Genomic DNA, 12,499 nt, shown 5'->3' with positions numbered 1-12,499 from the left:
CTGGCCTGCCAATTGGTGGAGTGCCTGCTGGGTCACAGTAAAGGATGATGCTGGTGTTAGAATCTCACCCACCTGCTTCAGCAGGGTGGGCTCCAGATGAGCTTTTCTTTCCTGAGAAGTGCCCAGGGAACATGAACAGCATTGGTCTTTTTTACATCCCTATATCAGCATCAGGCTTTGGGTGATAATTTACAGTGACTTGGAGAAGAAGAAGTGTACTGGCCAGTTGATGCCCTTGAGTAATAGAGAGTACCAGTCTACGGGGCTATGCCAGCTCGGGGACCTCAGGGAAGGCTTTTGATTCTGTCCAAACAGCCTATTCATTATGGGACTACATATAAAAATAATAATAAACACCAACTTTTAAGATTGTGTTCTTTTTCATTTTGCAGAGATTGCTTAGAGAAATAAAAATGTAAATGGTACAAATTTACAGCCCTTGATTCATGGGGCAATCCTTGAATTACGTGTGGCCAAGACAGCATACACATCTCTTGACACATTTACCCCTTCCCAGACCTCAATTGTTTTGGGGAGAAACTTCAAAACAAGGATTTTCATATGTGGTATAAAAATAAATATGTTCTTATTTACAAATTTTAAATCTACCAGAAACATATCATATGTTCACGAGTAAGACTTCCCTACATATTTATCTCCTACAGTTTTCCCTTCTCTTTTCCCATAACCTTCTATTTTCTCCCTCCTATTCTCTTCCTTTCTGGTATTTCTCTCTTGCCTTCATCTATTTGAAGGAGGAAGGAGGTGAGAAAGGAAAACATGGGAAAAAAGAGAAGTTATGGCAAAGCAATTATGCTTAGCACTTCTTTTATATGTAGAATATGCTTGTGCCATACCACTTCTTGGATATTTGCTTCCTGGTTTTAAACGTTATTTCTTTAGATGAAATTCTTTAGAACTACTGAGGGTGACCTTTTTTCCTTACATTTTTTGTGCCTCAAGCAGAGAACTTGAGTTCTACTTTCTGGATGCATGTCTTGGTAAATGTGTGACTTTGGACAAGCAATAGCCCCTTGCATTTTTCACTTCATCATCAATTATACAGAGAATAATACATGTTTTACCAATCAGACAGGGCAGCTGTGAAGATGAAAAGAAACAGCAAGGAAGCCACACTGACAAAAGACTGATTTTATGAGCAATTCTGGTCGCACCATAACATTTCTGTTCCTTTCCCCTTCCTTTCTCCATAGTCTTATTTCCTCTTTTCTGCCTTTCTCATCTGCCATTTTAGCAATGTCTCATTTATTTGACATATCAATAAATAAGGTGTTCCATTAGAAATTAATGGATTTTTTTGCCAAAGTAAACCATGGAAGTTAATTTTTTTAGATTTCATCATTTTAAACGGAATATTTTAAATCCAAGATTTACTTATATTCTGCCTCTTTAGACATAGTTTATCAACACAATTTACGTTTCCTGATGGTTCAGGATTATCTTCACTATAAACACAGGATGCTCTCCCTCAAATTGTTGACACCCACCCCATGCTGCCATTAGTACCCACTGCCTCAATTACTGGAACCTACTTCTATTGTTTCACCTTAACCTACAGTCTAACTTATGTTTTACAATCTTTCTTCCCAAATAACTCTAAGTTCCTTGATGATACAGACTGTCGTTCATTTAATTCCATGTCCCAGTGCTTTGCATGGTGTCCACATTCCAGTATGAGTTTAGTAAGTACTACCTGAAGTTATAAAAGTCACTGATAACCTGAAAACCTATTCATTTCTAGGAGAGAAGGAACTATTTGCAACACCCATGTTGGTTTACACAGATTTAATCTTCACAACTGAATAAGGAAGGTAATATTACTATCTCCATTTTAGAAATGAAAAAACTGAGGCTCAGATAACTTAAATACCTGCCCAAGGTCACACAGCTACCAGCAGAAGAGCTATAACTTGAGTCTGGACCTATCTTATTTCAAAGTCTATTCTTTTCCTGCCACAACACGTACCACATACACTAACTCTGACATTGAATGGGCTTTGTGGTTTGAGATGAAGTTCAGGGCTTTTACAATTTTTCTGCCCCACCCTCAATATCGCCTGCCACCTCTTTGGCTATCATTTATCTCATGCCCTCTTTTACTGTCCTAATCTGCAACTGACTTAGAAAATACTAACTATGTTTGTTAGACTTGTTTAAAAGTAAGAATAAAACATTCTCAGCAACAATAAAAGGAAAGAATGACAAATGGTTTTAAAGCTGCACATTGACACGGGCTTAGTAGTAGCACCCAGAGTTGATGTTTCTGCAGCAATAACCATGGCTCTTCAGGAACCAGGGCCCATAGGGAGTGACAGTTTCTGGCATGGTTAAGTAAAGGGAAAGTGAGGCCACACTTCTGGGACCTGGAGAGTTTTCAATAAGTAAATTGCAATGAAAAATACCGTGTAGTCTTGGCATCATCTATCTAGATTTTCAGATGTGTCTTTTGCTATTCCTTGTTCTTAGCTGGAGGATATATTGTTAAGGGGGCTAGATAAATGACGTCTGGATAACCAAAGTGTTCATAATGGTCTTTTTCTTTCTTGTTCTTCTTACTTTATTTTTCTTGGCCCATGTTCTGTGTTTCAGGTCTTAGGTTTGACAGCATCACCCATAGCACCTAGGCTTTGGTCACTGAGAGCACATAGGCCAAAGAGAGTGCAAACCCCTGGTACAAATTAGATAACTGCAAATGAGTAAGTAAAGCATCAAACAAACAAATGACTCTAGTTGGCATAAGTAGTTTTTCCCAGAAATATTGTGCCTGTGAAGATGTAATTGTGGGATGTTGTATCCAAACATCCACTGGGTTGCTAATAATGTCTCTGCACTTCATGTCTGCCTCATTCTTTCTGCTTCCACAGAGCTGATGATATTTCTTGGGCTCTTTTGCTACTACTTCTGTCTTTGTTACCACCACTTTTGTTCCATATATAATCTCCTTTGCTTGCTTTCCTCTTCTCTCTGCCTTTATTATTTCTTATTTTGTTGGGTCCCTATCATGTCATCTGAGCTTCTTGGCTACATCTATATGAAAAGACTGACGTTTTTTGTAAATCTCTATTAAACCAGAAGATTTCTTCCCTCTTGATGGAGAATTAATCAATCCCGGCTCATCCACCATAATTTTCATATTTTTGGTTCCTCTTAATCATGTACAAAATACTCAAAGCTCATCGCTTATTTCGTTTTTTACAAGATGCACGTTATTCTTCCTTTTGTAACTGACACCATTCCTGGTGCTTGAACACTAGACTCCAGATAACTGAAGTTATGCTGTACTCCATAAAGCCTAGCTGCCAGAAATCACTTCTCCATTGTTGCACACATGGTAATTGATGTATACATTCACGACCCCTCCCAGGAGGTATGAAGGTTAGGCTCAACTTCCAATTGCCAGCTCCAACAATTCCCTTTTGGTCACTCTTCACCATATATCTCGAAGTAAAGGAAATTAGCATCACCAGAGGGGTAACCTGATTCTCGAAGTGATTTTCTTAAATCATTATAGATAGAGGAGGTAGATCAATAAATAGACCAATTATTTGTGGCAACTCATAGCAAAACATAGTGAGTTTTGGTCCTGGTATTAAAAACTTCTAATACATGGACTTTAATTTGCTAGAAGATCATCCTAAAAATATGATTCCTGATGGTTTCACATCACCCAGGCACCAGTTTATCAAGTGGCATCCTAAAGGACCCTGTTCTGCCATTAGCCTAAGACCAGAGTTACCTGCTACTGCAAACTCAATTAAATAGAGATGTGAAGGAAAGAAAAACACTAGAAAAATATCTTTGAGGAAGAATGAGAAGGGGTTTATTGTTGTTATTTTGTTGTTGTTGTGTAAGATATAGAGTTTTATCTATGTTTACCTGTTGAAGAGAAACAAGAAGAGAGAGAGATAGAAAATACATGAGTGGGTGGGTGAAAGGAGGTATTTGTGGTTGAAAATTGTGCTGTCCAATATGATAGCCAGTAACGACATGTGGCTATTGAGCACTTGCAATGTGGTTAGTCTAAACTGAGACGTGTTGTGAGCACAAAATACACATAGAATTGTGAAGGCTTAGCATGAAACAACCGTGTAACTATCACATTAATATTTTTCATGTTGATTACAGGTTGAAAAGATAATATTTTGGCTACAATAGTTTAAATAAAATACATTGTTTAAATTAATTTCACTTTTTTTGTTTTTTAAAATGACTAGAAAATTTTAAATTACACATATGGTTCACATTTGTGACCCACATTATGGTTTTTGACAGCACTGTTATAAGGTCTTATCTACCCAGATTAGGTTCAATGAGGAGTAACAGAAAACGATAAAATGACCCACAATGATTACTAAATATAAATACTTATTGATTCCTCACACAATAAGCCAAAGGTAGACTGGACTAAAAGGGCTTATGATCATCAGAGGCTCAGGCTTCTTTAATCTTTCTGTTCCACCGTCTTAAGCACACTGCCTTGTGATCCAAGATTGCTGCTAAACCTCTAACCAGAAAAACCACATGCCAGACAGTAGGAAGAAGAAAGGAACCCATTAAGACTCTATCTCTGTGAGGCCTTCTACAACCATCTTCTACCATCTTCCTTGATTGGTAAGAACTAGCTTTGGTCAAGACATGAGCCGAGAATCTCTGTAAACTTTGGGGAAGAGGGGAACTAACTACTGTGATCTGGTACTTGGCCCCCTGAAAATACAAGAGAGATCGAACAGTGCAGACTTTATTCCTAATAGTCACGCACACAGCTAAACATCAGGAGTTATATTTAGGATGACCATTTGTCCCAGTTTGCCTGAGAGTCTGTTCTGTATGTGTTGACCTGGCGTAATTATTAATAGCTCCCCCTTTTTCTCTCTCAAGTGTCCCAGTTTGGATGATAAATTATATGGTCACCCTTGTTATGTTTCCAAGAAAAAAGAGAGAAACAGATGATAGGGTGGCAATTCTCTCGCCAGGGGTTCTTGAGAAATCACTCAAGAAATCCTTAGCAAACAGATGTGTCATCCAACCCACCCCACCAGTATTCTGAAGCTGGTTGGAGGTGAGTTGAAGGAGACACTTATTTGTTAAGGACTTCTTGTGATCTTCATACAGAAAATTAAAGGACTTTTCTCGCTCTTTATTATTATTATTTATTCACTTAAATATATATGGTGCAACTCCATTTGCCAAGTGCTGTGCATTTGGGAGACATATATGTAAAACAGAATTTAATACTATTAATCCCATACTATTAAACTCATTTTCTATTTTAATGGAGTAATAGGAGTTTGAATTATCTGAATAGTCTCAATCCTGGTACTACTATTTCTCCCCCTAAATACTTTTCTAAGTCTCTTTCTTTTACTGGTTCCAGAAAATTCTAGCCCACTGTTTTCCAAAATGCCTTCAAATATATTGCTAATTCTTTAAGAGAGTTCCTAGCCAAATAATATTTGGAAACGCAGCATTATTAAAGCATTATAATGCAAGTTAGTATATTAATAGCTCTGAGAAGTACCACAACAGAAATTCCTATTTAACTCTTCTAACCTGAATAGGTTTGGGGTTTAATACCTGCTAACATCTAATGCAGCATCCCTTTGTACTACTCCTAGAGTCCCAGAAGTATGAAGATATTATCAGACTCTCAGTCCTCGGTTCCTCCCTCTACATTCTGCTTCCTCATGCTCACATTTGTTCTCTATTTTTACTTCTAAAGAGGTGATGCCTAAGCTACCTTCTCTGGCCTTTACTTCTTTCTCAAAACTAACTAACTGGACATCTCTGCTTAAGTTAAACATTGTAATCTCAAACTTAACAACCTAAAATTTAATTTGACTTTTTGTCCATAATCAACTCTCCCCTGATGCATGCCTATTTTTGGAATTGTACTACCTGCAGTAGACATTTTGTTTATCTGTTTGTTTTTGGTTTTGTTTGAGTTTGGGGATTTTTTTTTTTGGTGAGGGTGGAGTGAGGGGTTAGGGAGCAAGCCTAGCAGTATTGTACTTCACTCCTATTTTTGTTTGAGTGAGAAGTGCATTGCCAATGGCTCTTGGCCAGACCGGGCTTGAGCATGTGGTCTGGGCTCAGCCAATCAGCCTCCCACTGGGCACTTTGAATTTTGAGTTATTAATATTAGAACAGAGATGTAAGAATGGTTAAAATGCATTCACAGTGTGGTGGGGTGACATTGGCAGTGTTCTGTGACAACAGTGTTCTCGACCTGGTTACTTTAGATGATTGTGATGCAACCTAAAGTTTGAGAACCACAGTATTAGGTCTTATATATCAGCTCTTCCAAGAATAATTATTCCACCCAAAATTGACTCTGCCTTTTCTTAAGTCCTATAACCCTTAATAACTACACCACTCATGCTGAACCTATCCCATATTGCTTTGCAGTTATTTATCTTATATCTTGACTAGCTTCTTAGCTTCCAGAAGGCAGGGTGATATAAATCACCATGACTGACATAGAGTAATAACTCACTTAATGAATCGATGAATATTCACTAGTGACAAATTAATTGCTCCTGATATATGAACTTCCCCATTTTCTATAAAATAAACTTTAAATTAGTTCACTTCTATTCAAGAGCTTCTAAAGCAGGGATCCTCAAATTTGCTAGATGTTTAACTAACCTAGAGAGTTATAACAAATATTGATACTCATGTCAGAGCTCTAGAGATTCTTAAGTAATGGATTTGGGGTGCAGCAATCTGGTCACTGTGACTTTAAAAGTTCCTGAATAGTTACATATTGCAGGCAAGACAGTGTGTAGTCCAAAGACTGAACTGCAGGAGCAGTTTATCCGGGAGTTTCTGAATGTGCATTTGACCAAGATTCCCAGATGATTCCTTATATACTTTAAAGTATGAGAAGCACTTGGTTTAGAGCAATGATGTTCAACAGAAACATAATACAAGCCACATATGTAATTTAAAATCTTCTAGGAGCCATATTAAAAAAGCTTTTTAAAAGGTAAAAATAATTTTAATAATATATTTTATTTAACCCAATGTATCCAAAATATTATCATTTTAACAATATAAAATTATTAGTGAAATGTTTTATAATATTTTTGTACTGAGTCTTTTAAATCCAGTGTGTATTTTATACTTACAGCATATCTCAAATCAGACTAACCACATTTCTAGTGTTTCATAGCTACATGGGGTTAGGGGTCACTGTACTGGATAGTGCATATCTAGAGTGTTCTGACCTTTCCTTCTCCAGCACCAACTATAGCTTTTCTTACAAAAGCTTTTTGCTTTAGTCAAAAGAAACTTTTCATCAAACAATCAACCCACCATTCACTTTCCTCTCTTCCACTGTTACCTTCACTGCTCCTCGAACCCTGGAAAGACCTCCGTCTGCTCTCTCCTGGTCTAGGTTCCATTTTTTTCCTTTAAACCCAGTCTAATTTTATAGCTGTTTGGTGAAACCTTCCTACTATGGTTCTAGATTACAATGATTAGTTGTTGCTCTAAATTTTGCAGGATAAACATATATTTTCATCTATTAGGGGAGATGGTAAAAGATGGTTTTAGAAGGCTAAACATGGAATGTAATTAGAATGATAAAACATGCTGCCCTTCTTAATAAAAATGAAACCTAGACCTCAGAAGGTTGATATTGAAAGGCCAACTCTCTGGTGAGGAGTAACAGCCTTCCTAGGAAAGCTAAATCAATCTGCATAATTCTACTCCTGGAGATCTTCCATGGCTACCCTTGCCTACCTTGCCCTGACCCCATAATGCTAGAACTAAATAACTAATGCTCCATCTCAAGCATAAATTCAGGTGTGAGCAACAACTCTTGTCTTGATTGCTCCAAAATTTAACTGAGATAAAAATGAAATATTCAAAAAATACTTTTTCAATAGCCAGAAGGCAATTAAACAGAAATTTCAGAGTCTAATGAACTTAGACAATCTAGAAAGTTTGTAAAATTTAGCCTGTTTTCTGTATGAGCAAGATTATCCAATTCACAGATTACAGGATGGGGAATCAAAAAAGAACTTGCCAAGTCCCCCCGTTCCTTGATCATCTTCTCTTTCCACATGGTGACATTATGTTTAGGCTACAAACCTAGCACTTCCTAGACATCTTGACTCCTGTTAGTCTACATTTGCACTGTCCAATACTGTAGCCACTAGCCACATGCGTGACTGCTGAATACTTGAAATGTGGTTAGTACAAATTGAGATGTGCCATACATGTAAAATACATACTAGGTCTCAAGATTTGTACATATATGAATTTTCCATTGCTGCCATAAAAAATTACCTCAAATTTAGTGGCTTGAAACACCCCTTTATCACATTTGCTATCTGACAGTTCTGTAGACCAGAAGTCCCATATCGAGTGGCTCAGCTGAACCCTCTGCTTATTAGAGACTCCTAAGGCCAAAATCAATGTGTACATGGGGTATCATTCTTTTCTGGAAGCTCTACAGGTAAATCTGTTCCAAACTAATTTGGATTGTCGGATGAATTCTATTTCTGTGGTTGTAGGGCAGGAGTCTTGTTCCCTTCATGGTTGTCAGCCAGAAGCCACTCAGCTCCTTAAGACCACCTGCATTCCTTATCACACTGTCCCCTCCATCTTCAAACCAGCAAGGACATGTTGAATCCTTCTCATGCTTTGACTCTTTCTGAATTCTCCTGTCATATCTCTTCTTCTTCCAGCCTGAACAAATTCTCTGCTTTTAAGAACTCATGTGAGGGAGCTTTCCAAAACACTTGGTGAGAGGTGGAGGAGTGGTAGCTGCCCAAACTCCTTCTTGCTCCCACACACCAGCCTTAGCCCCCTTGCCAGCTGTAGAAAGTGGTGAAAGAAACCACTTACTGTAATGGTTTGTGGGTGATACCCAATGCCATCCAGGAAGAGTTAAGAGAGTCCTACAGGAAACTGGTCTTGAATTACTACCCTGGTGAGAATCCAAATAACAAACAGAAGTGTAAACAGATTTCTCAAGCTTATGAAGTGCTCTCTGAAGCAAAGAAAATTGAATTATTTGAGAAAAGAGGAGAGTGGGCAATTAAAAAGGGTGAAGTGAGTGGCAGTTTTGGCTCCCTCATGGACATCGTTGATATGTTATTTGAAGGAAGAGGAAGGATGCAGAGAGAAAAAGAGGTAAAAATATTGTGCATCAGCTCTCAGTAACCACAGAAGATGTATTTAATGGTGCAACAAGAAAATTAGCTCCATAAAATAATGTGATTTGTGGCAAGTATGTAGGCCAAGGTGGTAAGAAAGGGGCAGTAGAGTGCTGTCCCAGTCATTGAAGTACTAGAATGCAAATAAGAATTCATCAGATACGACCTAGAATGGCTCAAGAATTTCAGTCTGTGTGCATGGAATGCCAGAGCCATGGGGAGGAGATCAGTCCTAAAGATAGATGTAAAAGTTGCAATGGAAGGAGGATAGTTTGAGAAAAGAAGATTCTACAAGTTCATGACAAAGGTGTGAAAGACGACCAGTAGATATCTTTCATGGTGAAGGAGATCAGGAGCCAGGAGATATTATCATTGTTTTAGATCAGAAGGACCATACTTTCTTATTCGACCAGAAGACCTTTTCATGTGTATGAACATAAAACTGGTTGAAGCACTGCATGTCTTCCAAAAGCCAATATCCACCCTTGACAACCAAACCCCAGTCAACACCTCTCATCCCCCAACTCAGATTGTCAAGCATAGAGATATTAAGTGTGCGCTAAATGAAGGCATGCCAGTTTATTGTAGATCCTATGAAAAGGATCACCTAATCATCAAATTTAAGGCCTACTTCCGTGAGAATGCCTTTCTGTCTCCTGATAAACTCTCTTTGCTGGAATAACTCCTGCCTAAGAGGTAGGAAGTAAAAGACGCTGATGAAATGGATCAAGTACATCTGGTGGACATTGACCGGTATCAGCAAAGATGGGCAATTACAATGGAGAAGCTTAGGAGGATGATGAACATCATACCAGTGGTGGTGTTCAGTGTCAAACCTCTTAATGGTGCCAGTGAGTAACACGCACTGCTGGTATTATGTGCAGTAGTGAACAAGTGAAGGACTATAACCATAATATGCTCACTTCTTGCTATTGTTTTTGTTTTAATAGTCAATTATAGTAGTGTTTTAAAAGTTAAATGAATAATAAATGAAAATATAAAAGCTCTGACTTTGCCCTAAATATATGTTGACATCAGTGGGCAAGATGACGTTTAATATCTGTAAAAATTACTTTTTTTTTTTTTTTTTTGAGACGGAGTCTTGCTTTGTCGCCCATGCTGGAGTGCAGTGGCACGATCTCGGCTCACCGCAAGCTCCGCCTCCCGGGTTCACACCATTCTCCTGCCTCAGCCTCCTGAGTAGCTGGGACTACAGGCGCCCGCCACCACGCCCAGCTAATTTTTTAATTTTTAGTAGAGACGGGGTTTCACCGTGTTAGCCAGGATGGTCTCAGTCTCCTGACCTCATGATCCACCCACCTCGGCCTCCCAAAGTGCTGGGATTACAGGCATGAGCCACCACACCTGGCCTAATATCTGTAAAAATTACTTTTAAGAAAAGTTCCGCTAGCATTTGTTAGGTCATGTCTTGTAATTAATTTCAGATGTGTCTATGAGCAAGCTTAGCTTGAAATGCTAAGCATATGTATTGACCTCCACTTATGGCCATTCATTGTTAAACTTTGAAATTAAAACTCAGTATGGTTGGCCCTCCATATCAGCAAATTCAAACAGCCCTAGATTTAGAATATTTAAAAAAAAAACAACAATAAAAAAGATAAAAATTTTTAAAGTACAGTGTAACTATATAGCATTTACATTATATTAGGTATTATAAGTAATCTAAAGATGATTTAAAGTATAGAGCAGGTTGGCCAGGCATGGTGGCTCACGCCTGTAATCCCAGCACTTTGGGAAGCTGAGGAGGGTGGATCATCTGAAGTCGTGAGTTTGAGACCAGCCTGACCAATATGGAGAAACCCTGTCTCTACTAAAAAATACAAAATTAGCCGGGCATGGTGGTACATGCCTGTAATCCCAGCTACTCGGGAGGCTGAGGCAGGAGAATCACTTGAATCCAGGAGGTGGAGGTTTCGGTGAGCTGAGAACATGCCATTACATTCCAGCCAGGGCAACAAGAGCAAAACTCCATCTCAAAAAAAAAAAAGTATATAGCAGGTTGTGGATGTGTTATAGGCAAATAGCACACTATTTGAACATCTGGATTTTGGTACCCAGGAGGGTCATGGAACCAATCCCCCATGGATACTAAGGGACCACTATATTTAACTGGTAATCAGAAGATAAAATGAAATAGCAAGAAGTGAGCATATTATGGTTATAGTTCTTCACTTATTCACTACTGCATATATAATACCAGCAGTGAGTGTTATTCACTGGCACTATTAAGAGGTTTGACACTGAACACCACCTCTGGCATGATGTTCATCATCCTCCTAAGCTTCTCCATTGTAATGGCCCATCTTTGCTGATACCAGTCAATGTCCACTAGATGTACTTGATCCATTTCAAGTACCAACAGAAATCTTGGTCTGTATAGTTATGTGTATTAAGTGGAACTCATCGTGATGCTTCTGCATTTACCCTATTGCTTCGACTTTTATTTGAAGATGCATAATACATAATTTAGCTATGGCATCAGTAATAGAAATGATCATATTTACAGTTTATACATCATATAACTAATGTTATACAATATAGTACATATATAATATATGTAGATCATATATAGTTACATATATATAGAAAACTTTGTCAATCAGTCCTCGTTACATTCTTTTTTCCTTCTTTTTAGGCCATCCTGAGCCCCTAAGTAGTGACTTACAGAGCTGGGTTAAACTTAACTTAGAACTTAAAGTGATCAGATCTTTACATGGAGGAGAAGTAATCTGCATGTACAATATGGGAAGGTATTCCTTAGGTATGTTACAGGCTCACTTTAAACCATTTGATTTATGCTCCAAAGTATCTGTACTTAATGCTGGGAGTATAGCAAACTGTGACAAATACCTTTAATTGTATATTTTAGTGTCAGCATATGGTCACATGCTTACATTTAAATATCAGCATTTAAGCAATTCTTGAAATATATGAATGTCTCTTTAGTATACTGATTACAAAGCATTTTCAACATTTGTCACTACAGGCATTTTCTCCCTAGGTCAAAGAATTGGCTTTTCACTAATTAAAATATGTAACTTTTCATTTTAAATAGTTAAAATTAGTAATACAAAAATATTATTTGGCTGTTTAAAAAAAGAACTCGTGTGATTAGATTGAACCCATGCAGACAATCCAGGATAATCCCCCTAGTTTAAGGTCTTTAACCTTAATTACATCTGCAAAATCCCTTTGCCAGGTAAGGTAACACATGTACAGGTTCCAGAGACTCGGGTGCAAACATCTTTGGGAAGTCATTCTTTCTACCACAGTATGAAAAAAAAAGTAAAGTA

The 12,499-nt window shown here is 38.0% G+C and overlaps 1 long non-coding RNA gene and 1 pseudogene across 1 annotated transcript in view; one reads left to right on the top strand and one right to left on the bottom strand.

The window, feature by feature from the left end:
* Positions 1 to 12,499, bottom strand: part of LOC134810358 (uncharacterized) — a 56,533-nt gene that overhangs the window by 39,333 nt on the left and 4,701 nt on the right. The window lies entirely within an intron of this gene.
* Positions 9,324 to 10,028, top strand: LOC100612633 (dnaJ homolog subfamily A member 1-like; annotated as a pseudogene).

Source organism: Pan troglodytes, chromosome 5, assembly GCF_028858775.2.
Source record: "Pan troglodytes isolate AG18354 chromosome 5, NHGRI_mPanTro3-v2.0_pri, whole genome shotgun sequence".
Classification (NCBI taxonomy): domain Eukaryota; kingdom Metazoa; phylum Chordata; class Mammalia; order Primates; family Hominidae; genus Pan; species Pan troglodytes.
The sequence above is the reverse complement of the archived record's forward strand: the minus strand, read 5'-3'. Positions and strand labels throughout refer to the sequence as shown.